Genomic DNA, 16,952 nt, shown 5'->3' with positions numbered 1-16,952 from the left:
TGCATCTGCCCCCTTGCTCTTCCACCCCAGCACCCTGGGAGCAGTCACCCCCCTTCTCAAGATAACAAAGGCAGGACAGGGAGCGATGCAGAAGTCAGTTAGTTCCAGGACCTGAATGGGTGCAGAATTCCTGGGGGATGGGGGATTAGTCCCCAGATGTCCCAACCTCCTTTCTTCCTGCAACTACTTTGCTTTGCCCGATGCTGTTTCCTGAACAAGGATAATAACGATTCAAACTGACACTCTGCTTCAGTTTTCCTTCTCTACTGGTCTGATAGTGCAGTCCGGATGGCTTGTCACTCTTAATATCCTGCACACTTCCACTGAGTCCCTCGGAGTGTTGGAAGGCTTTGATTGCTCCCAGGGTAGCTTGCATGAGGCTGAGGTGCCACATATGTACAGATTTGATGAACTTATTCCTTCCTTGACTCTTTTTCCCTACTGTATGCACCTATATATCTGCATGTGCATGCACAATCACATACATACATTTTTATTATCAAGGCAGACATGGGTATTTTTAACTGGAGTTTTGCTGCTCCTTTTAGGCAGAAACAATTCTGCAACATCATTTGTTGGCTCTGATATTTTTATTTGTGCATTTTATGGATTATTATTATTATATAAAAGTGCCCAGTGCTTTACAAGACACAAAATACAGATAATCTCTGTCATGAAGAGTGCACAATCTAAACAAAACAGACAACATAGACAGAGCTCCCTGAGAGGCACAGAGGAGTGAAGATTAGTCCTGTTTCGGTTTTGTAAATATACTGCTAACATTACTGGACAAGAAGTAGACATGTTTCCTTCTTCTCCCCCTGCCATCCTCCCATTTATTAATGCTTCCCTCTCATTCACACAATAGAATTATGATGCAATGTGAAATAAAGCCTGGTTTAGGCTCCTGGCCCCAGTTCAACAACCCTGGATCCCAACCTTTCTCCCCGGCACTCACGTGCTTAAGATTTCTCTGGATTGGTGCCTTAGATCATGCAGTCTATTGACAGCTGCCCTTTTGCTTACAAATGAAACCGACCCTAGATCAATAAGAAAAAAGCGTTATTCTCTTCACCTGTTTAATGCCACGGCTGTGGGTTGCTGTAAGATTTGTAAACAAGCTGATGTCTACAGGGAAAGCTGTGAGACAAAGAACACCTTCCCTACCGAAGGGAGCGGGTGTTCTGTGTTTACATACAAATCACCTTCTGGGGCTTCTTTCAGTGGGCTCCTGAAATTTGCCATGTGGACTGACAAGCAGGGGCTATTTATTGTCTGGTGTGCCTCTGCCTAATGCACAGACCCAGCACTATAAAAGGGCGCTTGCAGATTGACCAGTTTTCATCAAGGCACATTTTGGAAAGAATCTGCATTTGAGTAAGGGACATTTCTGAAATACTTGTATGATTCTCTCTCTCTCTCTCTCTCTCTTTCTATTTTTTTTTCTTTGCTCCCTTCTGCCACACCCATACTTATCTTTCCTTCTAATAATTTAAAGGATTTGAGGCTTGTAGGAGCGATAGAATTGTATGACTCAGAGGAAACAATGTGTGCCAGCCTGGGCAAAGGCAGCGGAAGAGGGGTTAAAGGCAGTGCCCAACCACATCAGGTACAGGTCCCTGGAGCAGAAGAACTGTCTGGCTGCAGGGGGCTCACCTGGCACTTGGCTGACAGATTTAATCGCATTGTGACCCAGGTCCAAGCCACTGGATGTTTTCTATGGCCCAGATTCCTGTATGGAAGACAGAGATGCATTGTGAAGTTAGGGAAATTCACATGCACAAAAGAGAATCAAACAACAGTTGAGATACTCTGCACATTTCTCATCTCAGCACACTTAGTTACTCAAACTTCACCTTTCCTGGATAGTGTCTGGAGGCACCTTCCCCCTAGACCTCAGTTGCAGAGGTCTGGACAACTGGGGAAGGTGCTAGGAGAGGCCCTCTGGGTATCCCTAAGTGGGAGGAGGACACTTCAGGAAGGTATATGGAAAATGCAGAGATGAAGCCAGGATGTTCCTGCTTGAACTCACTGAGCGAGACACAGCGAGGCTGGGAGGTGTGAATGCTGGCCACAGCTGTGGTTGTGCACTGGCCTTGGACCAGCCACTTACCCCTCTGCCCCCTCTTTCCTTTTTGTGGCTCACACAGTATTTCAGCATTCTGGGGCAGTCAAGTCCTCTCCTTTGGCCATCCACAGTGCTTCATTGCTAGAGAAACAACCGGCGGCAGCACATCTGTGGCCCAAGGTCCCCTCCCTCCTCCTCCAAGCAGAGCTCAGTGGGTCACATTGCTGGCATGCCATGGCCATGATTCAAACCCTACAGATGACCCACATTTGCTTCTGCACCTAAGTTGTGTCCGGCATCAGACCAGCAACTTCAGTAGGGGGCTTTGGCTACTGCCCCAGTGAGTGAGATCTCAGACCCTGTTGGTCTGACGCTGGAATCAGGGCCTTCTCCCTGGGGGTATCTCCACTGTCATGGCTAACCTGGCTGACTGTTGTTTTTGCCCATGCACAGTTTCATTCCCAGCACATTCTTCTTCTGAAACTGATACATCAGTTTTAATTAGTTAGGTTTTCTTTTTCTGTCCAGAGGAGCCTCCTGCCTTCAAAGACCAACTTTCAAACATTAACTCTTCTAAATGTTTCCCCCCACATGTGAACCCCTCCCTGTCCTGCCTTGTAAATTATGTCCAGTCCTGTCCTTTTAGCAGGCAGGTACTTAATGTGATAAATTCAGCTTAGTGTCTCCTTAAGTGTATGTATGTGTGTGTTTATCTGCGTGTGTGTATGTGTGCGTGTGTAAAGAAGGAACAAAATAAAGTTGTGTCAAGGCATAAATTACTCCTGCAGCCTCATAAATTGACAAGGTATAGCTCAATTTTTGGACTTTTCTTTCAACTAAATGAGATAATTAATGTAAGAGGGACAAAAAAGGGGTAGACCTTCCTCCTCCCTGGAGCCCTTAGCCTTGATGTTTGGCTATGAAATGCCACGGTTGCTGTGGGGTGGAGATACCCATTCTGGAGTGGGGGGAAGCAGTGAAGGAGACGGAGATCTGGGAGGGTGGGGGTCATGGGGATGGGCGAGTGTTTTCATTTTGCCAGGGCTGTGGGAGGGACTGTAATGCGGGCTGTGACCCTATTTAATAAAATGCCTAGAAAAGCAAGGGGCCAGAAGGGGGGGTGAGAGGGAGACGGAGTGGCTGGGGCTGGCAGGAGACTGTCATGAGATGAAAGTGTCCCTTCGTCCATCCCTTTCCTCCCTCTCTGCTGTCAGCACTTTTTAATGTCAAACAGTGTGAGTGGTCGATGGGGCTAGCTTCTGTCTCCTCATATGTACTTTTTTTTCACTTTCCCTAGAACTTTGGCCAGATGAATTCACTGCTTGGGAGCAGCTAGAGAGCGGTGCGGGTGGCCCGGCAGGCGTTCTTTTCACAAGGACCTTGAGCTGAACTTTTTTCAAGTCTTTCTCTGAGGCAAAAGCTTGTCAGGGAATGTCTCCTTTCTGCCCTGCCACTCTTAAGTCCTAGACCACCCTGGGTGTAAAGCTGGTCTTACAAAGCTTCCCTTGAGACCAGTGTGGGCATCACACAGTGAATACTGTCCACATGATAATCCAGTTCCTGCACACTGCGCTGAAATTTAGGGAACTTGTGTGTCTCTTTGGTCCCTGCCACCAATCTGTTGGGAGACACTGGGTCATGCATCATGCAATACCTCAGTTTCCCTGCCTTTAAAATGGTGGTCATCATCACTACTTCATTTGGGATCAACTTGGAGGTATTTGAAAAATGCACGGTGAGAAACTGTTGCTTTTATGAGGTGTGGTAATCTGTAGGTGAGCCTACACAGCCACAAACCACACAGGCCAAAAGTGCCCTGTAACAAGGTGACCAGCCTTGCTGGGACTATGGCCAAAGGGCTAGGTCAAAAGCAAAGCCACAGTCACTGCATATGTGACATCAAGATCTTAACAACTCTGCTGTGCCTGTGGATGTCGCTTGGCAAGCTGAGCAACTGTGGGAGTAGGTTCAATTTTGATTGCCCCAGGGTATTTCAGAAGGCCCAGAGGTGCCAGCCCTTGTGGGTGAAGAAAATTCATCTTTGCAGTGAAGCTGAGCCACAAGACCCCCAAGAAAAGTGATTTCTGCAGTTTTGCTGATGGGAGCTATCTGATTAAAGTGTGACAAACCGATCGCTTATGTTCATGAGCCTGAGCTGTGCTTTGTTCTGCAGCTGCAGGTGAGGGTACTTTTTGACACTGATGAAATGAAACTATCACCTTTTTGAAGTTTAAGCTCAGGTAACCCAGCAGAGGCAATTGCACTGTCTGTCATTTGTCCCAATCCTCTCCATAATGTTTAACCTACCTGTCAGTGTCAGCCATACTTGACACATGGACAGAGACCACTATTCTATGCCTACAAGATGTGTTTAAATTAATGATGGGTTAAAAAGCGAGGTTCACATTGGTGCCAGCACCAGGACTACTCCATCTTCTCTGCTGGCCAAGCACCCCTGTATGCCTAGTGACCAAACGGCACATGGCTGTGACAGCACGCAAGCTGAGAGTCCTCCTGGGGCAATGCGAGGCACTGGAGGAGAATTCATCCTCTGCAGTTATTGTAGTGGTGATGTGAAGGAACCCGTGGGTTTCGGGCTCTAAATCCCCCCGGCTAGCTAATAACAATCTAGTGCATCACAACAGTGATGGAGGGAGGACAAAGGAATCAGGACACAAAGATAACAGAAAACATGTTTCACTAGTCTTGTCAATCCCAAGACTTGCTTTGAATTCTCTTTTTAATATCTATGGAAAATCCTCTACTTCCTCTCTGGCCCAGTCATTGGGTTGCTTGACTGGGACAACCTAAAGCTGTAAGTCATTTTCTACCTGGAACGGTGCAAATGGGAGGGAGGGGAAGGGTTTGAGATGGGCACCTCTTCTGGGGTAGTCATTAGACCAGGTGAGCATAGGTGGCAGCTTTGACACCTTTGCCATGCCGTGGTGGGGGGGCAGGGGCAGGGGGAGGGTGCCCATTTCTGGGGTGTGCTGTGCGAGGGGCGGGGGAGCTGGGCTGCCTCTCTGCAGCCTGTGGGCACTGCTGTGCTGCTCACAGCAGTGTATGTTTGGTGAGGAGCTTGGGCTGTCTTAAGCACCTTTCGAATACATTGGGCACAGCTCATTGAATCCTCTAACAATCCAGCTCCTGTCTCCTCTCCCCCTTCTTCCCAAGAGCCAGTGTATTTTTTCAAGAAACAGCAACAATGTTTGTGCCCCATACTCCCGTGGGCTCTGTCCCTATCCCTCCTGTCCACAGACAGGACTGTCTCCCCCTGCTGCCCCATGACAGAGGGCCCCCTCTGAAAAGAGGATTTTGTTGCTGGCAAATGGTTCCTTGCTGGTGAGGATTTTCCAGAATTCAGCACTTCCCAGGCCCTACTCCTGCATGGAGAGAGCTAGTTAATGAGCCATTAACCAGAGGAAGGGAACTCTCTGGTGGCTGCAAGCAACAATAGCAACAAAATAACCCAAAAACAACAAAGCATACCCAAGAAAAATGCACCAAACATCAGGAGGAGCTTCAGGGAAAGGAGAAGGAAAAAACAAAAGCAAATCCAGAGAGATGTGATTGTAATACCTGGTAAAGTAATTGCCTTCTCTGGTGAAGAGAAGGGTTTAGATTGATTCGTACAGTCCCAACAGCTACTCTTCCCCCAGCCCTCTACAGCCCTGTCCCAAAATTCTCAGTTTGGACTGGGCGCACAGCAGGAGGACATGAGGAATGGTGCCTTGGGACCCAGCATGTCTGCCCAGGGCAGTGGCCCTGCTCTAGGAAAGGTAGGAGGCAGCATTAGGAGATGAGGGAAGGAGTGGATACAGGCCCCGGAATGTGAGTAGTCATGGAGAGAGTCCTCTTTGGAGAATGCATAGATGTGTTGGAGCTTGGGGGAGTGGGAAGGGCACCTGGAGGGCAGGGGTGCTGAGGGTGTGCAGATGGAGGCTATGCAGGGGCTTGAAAATGAAGCAATGCAGGAGCAGACTGGTACATGCAATAGCCACAATGTCCCAGAGCTAGCTCGTGCCAATGGCTTGTAAACCTTCAATGGCCTACCCAGGGAGTTCAGCTGCACACCCAATAAAGCTCTCTGGGCAGGGAATTAGACCCGTGTTGCTAAACTGAGGCACTTGTCTCACTAGCACATGCTGGGGAGAAGCTCTTTTGCAGTAGAGTGCTCTGCCCAAGAGATCCCCAGGGTGCCTGCAACCTCCAGCACCACTGCAACACAAACAGTGAAAGGTATTCTTTCCAGAACTGCATCCACATTTTCACTATTCTCATTGCTACCTTGCTTGCTTTGCTCTCCAGCTAAATACTTTGCACCTGGAAACATGCACTTGAATGCTATTTTCATGGTGCTTTCTGGTTGGAAATCAATATTAATTTACTTGTGCGTGTAAATACAGAAATGTATTTATAAGTTTCAGATCAGTTGCAAACACATGCAAATTCTGTACATAAATTCTCACTCATTTATGTAATCTGTTCAGTAATATCATTAAAGAGAGCACATCTACTGCCTGACTATAGTTACATTTGCAATGTGCTGAGATCAGCTGTGCCTATTCACATACCACACTCCCTTGCCCATGCAGCTCCCAGCAGTGGGTGATGCTCTGGCTCCAGGTATCTTCTGCTGTTTTCCTGTGATGTGTTATTACTTTTCTCAAGGGCTTTGGGTTTTGGTTTTGGGTTTTTTTGTGTGTGTATGTCTTTTTAGCACAAGCAGGTTTGAGTTATTCTGAGGTTTGTGGCATAGGAAGGGAATTGTGGTTTCTTTCGGACTAAACACCTGCTGCAAAGTGATTGCAAATGCACTGAACTTGATTGCATAGCTGGTCTCCTCCAGTCCTGTGTCTCTCCAGCTACAGATCACAAGAAGAGTAGGAATTATTTACAATTCTACAAAAAAGAAACATGGTCAAGCAAGACATCATTAAAATACACTTTTAACAAGACATGGTGTGTGTATTTCTCAGAGTTGTCATTTGAGAACTGCCCACTAAATTACTGCTCAGAAAAGTAACTCTGAGTGAAAGGAAAAATCGTCTGGTTAAACATATTGTATGTCAGTGCTGAGAAAATCATTAACATATATATGCTGTAGAGAAGAGAATGCACCAGCTAAAGTCTATCAATAAAGATATACCACATTTTTATGATACTGGAATTAAAGAGACCTGATAGAAAAATATCACACTCATTTTATTAAAAAATATGATCTTGTCAAAGCTGTTTCCTTTCCAGGATAAATGAAACTCAGCCATATCAATATTACTGATTTTAAATCGTCATTTTTAAGCTCAGTGCTTTATTATTTATAATTGCTTAATAATTCCAGAAGATGTGAATTGGTCGAACCCCTGATTTCTTGTTAAACCATTTTCACTATTAAAAATACTACAAAAGCAATCCTGAAAAAAGGCATTGCATTTTAAAGGCACAACAGTATATTCCATAACATTGCCATTTTTCACATCAAAATGTTTCTGAAGAAGGCTTTCAGTTCAATGAATAGTCCTGCATTTAAAATTGTAAAATAAAGCACACGGGAACTAAGACTCTTCTTTGTATGTACCTAAGGTGGAGGAAAGTGTATATTGTGTTGAATTATTTGATAGGTAATATACAGTTATAGCAGCTGACAGAGTTTTACCCCAGGGCAGAATTAAGGCTAAATATTCACTTTTGCAATTTTTATTTCCTGTTGCATAGGAGTCTGCATTGCATGAACATAAATCTTTGCATTTGTTTCCTACATTATTTTAAAAAGGAAAAATGAAACAAAGATGAACAGAAGCAAATAAAACTCAAGAGAAAGCACATGCTGATGGTAGCTGATTGCAACAAAAAGGAACTGCTTCAGTCAGTCTGTTTTAGATCTAGATACTCAAGCATGTACCTGTGGTAAAAACTTCAGGGTGATTACTTAGCCCGAGGAGAGGTTCCAACACTCCCTGCTTACAGAAAACTGGAATTCTCTCTCTTGCTGTGGTAAGTCCAAGATTGAGCTCACGATAATGTATCTCTATACAGGGCATATTGGTATTAAAATAACTGTCTTGCAGGTATGTTTTATTGTGCAGTGGATACACAAGATCTTTGTTGCATACATGCTGGCTCAGTTTTTCTGAGCTGAGGACATGAATCATCCTCCAAACTGCCATCAGAGTTGATGAGAACTGGGTGGCTATTTGACTTAGATGTCTCAGTCGATGGAAGTAGATCACACTGGAAAACGTTGGGGAAGCACGCTCACATCGCAGGACGGTGTTTGGTGCTGGCCTGTGGCTTTGCTCTGGAGCCAGAGGGAAGGCAGGGCTGTGCAGGATGGTGGAGAGGTGTGGGCAGCGCTTCTTCACCCACACGTCGCACTGAGGCTGCGGGGCTGCAAGTGGTGTGTGTCAGATACACTCCACGCGCACGCGCTTGTTAGTGGGTGATCCGATGGCGCACAGTCGCTGGGGCCGGTGCGACTCAGTGACTCCGCACCGGGGGCTGGGTGTTAATTACACGCTTGAGAGCCACGTGTCTGTGTGTGTAGCCGTGGGCCCGGGGAAGACCTCGAGCTTGTCACGCACCGCGTGTGCTCGTGCAGCTGCGGCAGGAGGTGCAGAGCCGTGACCTTCTACCCGCAGCCTCGAGGGTTCACTGGCCCGGCCAGGCAGCCCCTGGCGCTGGTGCCACGGTGTGGGCAGCAGGGTGGGTTTGCTGCCCACTGCGTGGGTTTTATAGACTCTGCGTGTACCATCCTGAGCACAGCGCCGAGACTACAGCCAGCTGCTGAACTCTGGTGGTAACAAACAGCCCCATTAATGCAGTGTCACAGATTTCATTAGGGCGTCAGTCCCGACCAACATGGCCATAAATCAGGGAGATGGTACAAGGGCTTGCAGGCCCTGGTTTCAAGGGCCACATAGCCAGAGACTCATAACGCTCAAGAGGAAATGATCATGAATATTATTTAAAAAAATCAGAAATGTATATTAGAAAATCTCTGAGCTTATCAGATGGAGTGAGGTTGGGTAATAGCTGTTATTTATACTGCTTGTGCAGAGTGATAAAGTGGTGCTTTATGACCTGTGGTTTATCACTTAGAATAAGAGTCATGTGACTCCATTAAGGATCCTTCTGTAGAAATGAAAAAGGGTAAATTAATGTGGTTTTTTTATTGTTAAATATTTGCACTCTCCTAAACCCAGTTTTTATTTTCTCTACTTAAGAAGTAGCGTATAAGCACAAATAAGTTTAAGTTTTGATTGATGAAGAGGTGGGGTGAAAACTCCCTTTATGTCAAAGGCTCTCTGGAGTGAGCCAGCCTCCCACCCACTAATGTCTATCAGCGGGGTTGGGTTCAGCGAGGAGGGAAAGGCAATACAGTCAGCACTGTTACACCCTAAAAGTCGCTCCCCTTGGCCTCTCTGACCCATCATCTTCTGCAGAAACACACACTGTAATCCTGCTGCTGTCTCAGCCTCACTGCTGCTCTGGGAAGGGAAAAGGGGATCTGTGGAGACCAAGGGTGGGAGCAACCATGGGCAACCTGAGCAAAGAGATGAGATGAGACACTCCCAGGAGAGGACAGGCTCTGCCTGAGCAAAGAGGAATTGAACTCTTGAAACTTGATGTTTTAAGCACTAGAAACTATCCTTACAGACCTTCATATGAGCCCAGCCATGGCAATAAGCCCCATGGAAGCCATGAATAATCTACAGGACAATGCTGTCACTGGAACCTGAATGGGGGAGCAAAATCACAGCAGTGCTATTCAAGAGGTCATACAATTGCTGCGGGGATATGTCCCCCAAGACCTGTGAGCTGCAGCTGCTGGGGAGGCAGAGAGCACACAGTGCTGGTGGGCAATGGCCATGTTCACCAGGGCATAGGAAAGGAAAAGGAGATGGAGGAGCCTAGCAAACTCCAAGGAGTTGCTGGAATGCCACAGGAGTCTCTCCCAAACCTTCCTGGTTTAGCCTGAGATGCTCAGAGATAGGGTTTCAGGAGAGAACCAAGACTGAGCTGCTCAGAAAGAAAGCATGAGAGCAGGCAGATGCAGACAAGGGTTTTGCTGAGGGACAGTGATGAACACACTCCTCTGTCACCTCTGGTGACTCCTGTGTTCACAGCTCTGCACCACCTACATGGTGCTTCAGGGCACTTGAAAGGTCTCTCAGCTTCCCAGTGGACTCCGTTTAGTGAGGTGAGGAGTTGGTCAGCAGAGCAGTGGAAGTATTGGGTTATTAACACCTTTACAGTCCCAGCTATACAAGTCGATCAGAGCACAATATGTAACTAATTATGAGACTCTGCAGTAAAAAAGATACACCAGTGAGGCAGAAGCACCATATTTGCTTTTACCTGTATGTGACTCAGTTTTCCTGCTTGTAAAGTGGGGTTTACCACATTTATCTTCTTCAGAACAAATGTGGAAAGGATTACTTAAAAATTACCTATGGAGATAAAAAGGACTGCAACTTTGCTAAAATTTTTGATAAAATTTTCTTGAATATTTGCTCTCAGAATCTGAGGTTTTTTTCTGTTTTGAAGAATACAAGTATTGTTGACTTATCAGAACTGGAGAAAAGAAGTTTTAGTAAGCTAAAAAAAAAAAACTGAGAAAATTTTCAGCATATTTTTGCCATCTTTTTCCCCTTTGATTTTGAAAGAATGAGTTTGGGCTCTTGGCTCTTGTTTTAAAATCCAAGTCTGCAAGAGTGCTTGCAGGGAGGGAGCTGCCTGGAAGTGAGAGAGAGTGATGGTTTGGGAAAGAAAGCAACAGACAAACCTGAAAGAGAAGAGGAAGATTATCACATTATTTTGTGGTTTGTTTTTTTTTTTTTTTTTTTTTTTTTTTTTAATCTGTTGCTTTTGTTTCATCTAATAGTAAAGCCTTCTGAAGCTGAAGTCAAGTCTGTATCCTTAACGGCAGTTGCTGTAACTCTTTCCCAGGCTGAGTTACAACGTGGGGTCCTGTTGTGCTGAGAGCAGAATGTCACAGTCATAAAACAGCTCAGATTGGAAGAGACCCTCAGAAGTGTCTGGACTCACCTCCACCTAAAGCAGGGTCATATCAAAAAGGCAGGCAGAAGAGGGCACACAACATCAGTGGCATAACATGCAGGAGGCTGGGGTCTCTGCCTCCTCCTGGCTAGCTTTCCAGAGGACTCTGCATTCAGACTGCACCCTGGGATCAGATGTGTCCCAGAGGTCGTTCAGTCCATTTTGTTGTGTGTTCTGCTCAGTGATGGGGGTGGCTTTTCTCTCCAGGTGAGGAAAGCATGAGTAGTGGCTTTCAAGTGACCTTGTGTGTAAGCAGAATTCAGCCTAATGTCTAGCTCTCACAGCATATTGCCTGTGTGTTGCTCACAGTCATTTCCCATCATGGCTATGTGCTAATTGTCTCTAGGGGAAGTGAGAAGAAGACTTATTAATCTGTGCACTCAGGAAAGGTTGTAAATCACTGTGTGTTTCCAGCGATAAAATTGGCGAAATAAATTAAAACAAACACTAATGACCCACAGAGAGCTCTGATGTAGTGGGAGTGGGCTGGGGTATATAGCTGTGTTTGGGTATGGGGTACACCTCTGACATATACTTTGTTCTGACAGTACTCTTGCATGTCTCCAGCCACAGTCCTTTGACCCCAGCCAGTGCATTATCACTATTGCGTATTGTTCTCTCCTCTCTGCTGCAGTGATGGCCTTAGATTTTTTAGCTCAGCTGTTCTATCCCCTTTGCTTTTCAGTCCAGCAGAGCTTAGAGTTAATATATCCTGGTTCTCTGGCACTTTTCAACAAACACAGTGAACTTTTCTTTAATGCAGATATGCTGAGCACCTTCAAAGCCAACAGAGGCATACATCCATTAACAACTGTACAACTTTCGTTTTAGATATTAGTGTAAAAAGTCCATTCAGAAAGATTTTATGCAGTAAATAAAAAGGCAGGTTTGCAAACAGCCTTTCTGGTGATGAACAACCAGGGTGGAGAAGCCACACCATAGTCCTGTCTTCCAGCAACCTCTTTCATCCAGGAGGCCCGCAAAATCCTTCAGTGACTATTCATCAAATGCCACTGAACTGTCTGATCTCTCTCTCTAGAGGAGATGTTAGTACCAGACAGTTCTATGTTTTCTATGCAGCAACTGTCCCTACAAGAAATCTTCTGAGAATATCCTCCAACATTTTCAGGGATGATGAAATACTACCTGTTTTCCCTCACCATCCAGCTTCAGCCTCTGGATATTAACCAGGACTTATTCATTTTATACCCACCAATGGAAGAGCTACTTCTCAAACCAGGAGCAGTCTGCTACTGCTCAGGATTGCTCACCTGCTTGTGGATGTACCTTGCTACCTTCCTTGGAGACCATAACAGATCATAAGAAAGAAGAATTTTCTTGGTATGATCTTCACAGTGGATTCACTGAATCAGTGTATCCCTCAGCCCCTGTAAGCTCACCAACCTTCTGCTTTTTCGCCAGAAGATGCAGGTCTCTGGATTTTCCCTAACAAGCAAAAAACTGAAGGAGTGCTCCTGCTGCAGTTGGCCACCTCTGCTGGGATGTGCACAAAGGTCAACAGCAGAACTGTGGTAAAGTGAGGAACGTGCAGCACTGCCATGTGAAGTCATGGTTGTGAGCAGAGGCTCCTGCTCCACAGTGCACTCTTTATGTTCCAGAGTCCTCTGTTCCCAGGACCAGTTCACACAAACCCCTCCTCACTTCCTGCTGCACTTGGTCCTTCTAGACATCACAGACAAAGAGGCAAGACACTGGAACCAAGGATGGCAATGCCTGGGCTCCCTTGTCTGCCTGGACAAAACCACAAATTTCTCCAGGAGCTGAGTCCAGCAGCATAACTAGACAACAATTAAAACTGCTTTCAAGGAGCTCCCTAAACCACTGTGTGCCTCTGTCACACAGGAGGTGAGAGCACCAGCTGTCCACGAGCCTGAAGCTATACCTGGGCAGCATCTCCAAATTAACAGTATTTATCTTGTATCAGTTTCCTGAGTCCTGTGGCTCAAGCTCTGGTTTGTATTTGTATCTTATAAACATAAGAACTGCAAGGAAAAATGTTTTCGGAGTGGTCAAAAAAATAAATGATGTCTTTCTTTCAGTTTTGCTTTCTGTGACAAGCATATAAATGGAGGGCACCAACCCAGCCAAGCTCAGAAGTCTGAAAGGCTTTTATTCCATGTGGTATCTACCACTGCACCAGTCCATGTTAGACACCAGCTCAGTCTCTTGGGCCTTACTAGAGCTACTTTCTGTGTTTCCCTACAGCAGGTTGGCACACAATTTGTTAATGAAAACACAAAACTTTTTGTAAACAATTTTCCTCTTTGAGGTTTCTCCATATCCTTAACTCAAAATATTTTCTCTTTTCATTAAATGTATTTATTTTTCTAATTTTTGCCTACTTAACATTCTTGCCCCTTTTCCTGATTCCAATCAAAACCAGTAGTGCTGAAGGATGGTAAAGAGAAACAGAAGAGATAATCTCCTAAAAAAAAAAAAAAAAAAAAAAGAAATCCATTCAGAAAGCCAGGAAACAAAATCAACAAGGAGAGCTTTGAGTGTTATGTTTTGCTCAGAAAATTGTCGATTCCTTTTGCCTAAGTGCTGGACCTGATTCTTCTCCGACAGAGTGCAGCCAAGAATTACAAAGCGAGTCAACAGACAGTGGAACTGAGTTCATCTGAAAAGTAGCCAGAAAAAAACCCCTTGGTCTGTGTTCGAGGTGTCCATTTTTAGAAGGAAATTTGCTTAGGTAGAGGAATACCAGCATATTCAGGGTGAGTGGCTCCGTGTGTGTATGTGTTTTGGATCTTAGCACAAGGAAGGGATGTCTTGCTACCCCCAGGGGTCGGGAATAGTGCATGCATGGGGAGGACCTATTATATTATTTTTCTTCCACCTTAATGAACTCCTCTCATGTCCACCTCTGATCAGTGGAGTATGAAAGAGGGTGATTGAAGGCCAGTCTCCCAGGAAATGAAGTTTGTTCACACAGCCCAAGTATGCTGGCCCTACTCCTGCCTGCCTCTGATTTATAGGACCAAAAATTCCTTCCTCCGGTAACAATAACGCTCTTAAACTCCAGACCCCTCTCCCTCACAGAACCTCCAGACAGGGCAGCCTGAGCCCAGGAGAGACGGGAGGCACCCAGCAAATATATCCATCAACACAACTCAGGTTTCAAAGGAATATGAGACCCCACAGGGTTAGGCTCACAAAGGTGGAGAAGAGTGTGGCCACCACCCTGAAGCACCTCCTCCTGGGAAGGGGCAGCAACAGGAATGGTTGCGCCATGGACACGGGCAGGAGCCACATCGTGCCCAATAAGCCAGATGGCACAAGCCCAGGGCAGTGTTTCCAGGGAAAATTAAGGCCTCTGGTTGATGCTTGATTCTAGGGCTGGGAACAAGTCTGTTCTCAGGTCTCCTAACATCAGAAGTTTCTTCCTGCAATGTCTCCTCTGGGATGGAGCTGGTGGCTTGTGTGCACTCCAATTGTTTAATCTCTCACGTTGTATTTGTTTTTGAGAGGTTTCCTATGAGTTCCGTGTGTTTTGTAACACTTAAAGACAGCAGCAATGGCTGGGACTGCTGGTTCTGCAGCACCGTGGCTCCTGTGAGGCACTGCATGGCTCATGCTGAGAGAGGGCATCACAGGAAAGTGCCACACTGCACCTCAGGAGCATTAGAGCGTGATGCGGCGATGCGGCCCCGAGGTGTGGCAAGTAACGGTGTCCAGGGGTGCAAGGCATGCTGGATGGTGCTGGAGGTTTGGTCTGCACTGTGTAGTGGGGCTGGTTGGTGTCACAGGCTGTTGCCATGCAGTGACTGAGAGACAGAACCTTCCCCCAGCCAGGGAGCCTGTAGTTAAACAGTAGGAACGATCTGAGGGCATATTGTTCCCTTTGTTCTGTTTAGTAATGTAGACAGGGAGATACACTGGGGCCATCAGGGCAGCCTCTAAACTGGCAAGACCCGTGCATACACACAAACACACACTCTTTTTGGAGCTATGGGTCACATGTTTGTGCTTGACATTACAGCCAGAATTTTGGGTCAAGGAGAGATAAAAAGAGCCCTTTTGCAACAGGACAGTTGTGGTTGCCAAACTGCAAGGCAAGTCCTGGAAAGAAACAAGTTCATTCTGTAACTTTTTTTTTTATCATTTACTTATTAACAGCTCTCTCTGGCTCTCACCTGAAGTTGCTGACCTGTTCCTCCTAGACAGAGCAATTAACAGGGAGACAATGATCTGCAGAGGGCAAGGAGCAGCCTGTGCTGGGGAGGGGGCAGAGGTGGGGAAGGGCTGTGGGAGGCCGAGGGTCACAGAGGATAGAGCTATTTATGGCCTTAAGAGGGAGGATCAGTAAAGAGCCATCTAGCTTGACTTGACTTCCTCTTGACCTATCACTTCTGGGAGATACTGATGCAACTCCCTGCCCCCATGGGCTTCAAGTGTCCCCAGTGCTTAGGTACCGGGCTAGACTGGTAAGGTGGTAGAGGGCAGAGGAAAATGTGGTGGACGATGTATCAGCTCCATTAAACTCGTGAAGTGGTATTTTAAGCGTGAAGGAAGAGATCTTGCTGATGTCTTGTAGTCTTCTCCAATAATAGCCCCTGTAACTGCTTCTGGAAAGAGAGACAGGAAAGCTTTTTGCTCTGTCCATTGGCAAAGCACAGTTTCCCCTCCCAGTTTTTGCTGTGGTTATTTGGACAGAAGGTCTGTGGGACAGTAACTCTGTGTTCATGCTGGTAGGTAGCACAGAGGGCTCTGATCCCTATCTCACACTCTGTGCTAAACACAGTGCAAGTAATTGCTTAACAAAGAGAGAGCAAGTCTGCCTCATACACTTGTATCTGACCTCCATATCTGGGCCAGCCCCTTGATGTCCTGCTATGAACACTGTTTTGGAACATACCCCTTGTAAATTACAAGTCTTTGCATATTTGTGTCCTTCAAACCACCTTTCCTTCCTTGCTGGAATGTGCCAAGACTGGTCACAATTTCAGGGGAGATTCCCTGGTGACACCTTGTCAAGAAATTAACTTTGTGTTGTAGTTGAGTGACATGATAAAAGAAGAACCCTTCCTCTAAATAACTGTCTCCAGAGAAGAGGTTTAAAGGCATGATATTATGTTAGATAACCATGTTAAATTGCATCTAAAAAGGAAGTTGGTAATTCCTAATATATTTTTGATGAAACATGAGCTTTTTTAAAATGAAGAACATTTTTATGGAGCAATCCTATGAGATGCCAAATGTTTTGGCCCTGATCTAGCTAGATATTTAACCGTGCACTTAATTTCTTAAGCTGCTTGTGTGCTTAAATATTTTGCTGGATTGAGTCCAAAGCTCTCAGCATTCTCTGTGGTGTCAAAGGACCAGGTCTGCGTTTGCAGCAGCATTGCTGAACTCAGCCTATAATGAAGTAAATCTTCACACAGAGTGCACTTTCAGTTAGTGTACTATCCAACAAAAAAAAAAAAAAAGTTAAATTTCCTTGGGATTTTTCTCTTAGGTCTGTGTTTTCTGATGGTGTTCTAGTAGACAGGTTTGCTAGTCAGAGTATTTTTGGAACAAAGCTATTTTAAGTAAAATTTAGTGGGATCTAATAGTAAATTGTTTTGTTCTAAAAATTCCAGGATTGTCACCCAAGACCTGACTTTTGAAGGGACTGAAGATTCATGGGGAAAGAAATGGAGTGTGTAACCACTCCATCCAGTCAAAGCTGACCAAGATAGTTGGAATCATTCAGAGAAATGATTTAAAAAATAATTTCAAACAACAGATGGGGAGGAATTATCACCTGATAGCAGTCAACCGGTGAGCAGAGACCAAGTTCTTGAGTAAAGTAGTTCTCTGC

Source organism: Motacilla alba, chromosome 6, assembly GCF_015832195.1.
Source record: "Motacilla alba alba isolate MOTALB_02 chromosome 6, Motacilla_alba_V1.0_pri, whole genome shotgun sequence".
Taxonomy (NCBI): Eukaryota; Metazoa; Chordata; class Aves; order Passeriformes; family Motacillidae; genus Motacilla; species Motacilla alba.
The sequence above is the reverse complement of the archived record's forward strand: the minus strand, read 5'-3'. Positions refer to the sequence as shown.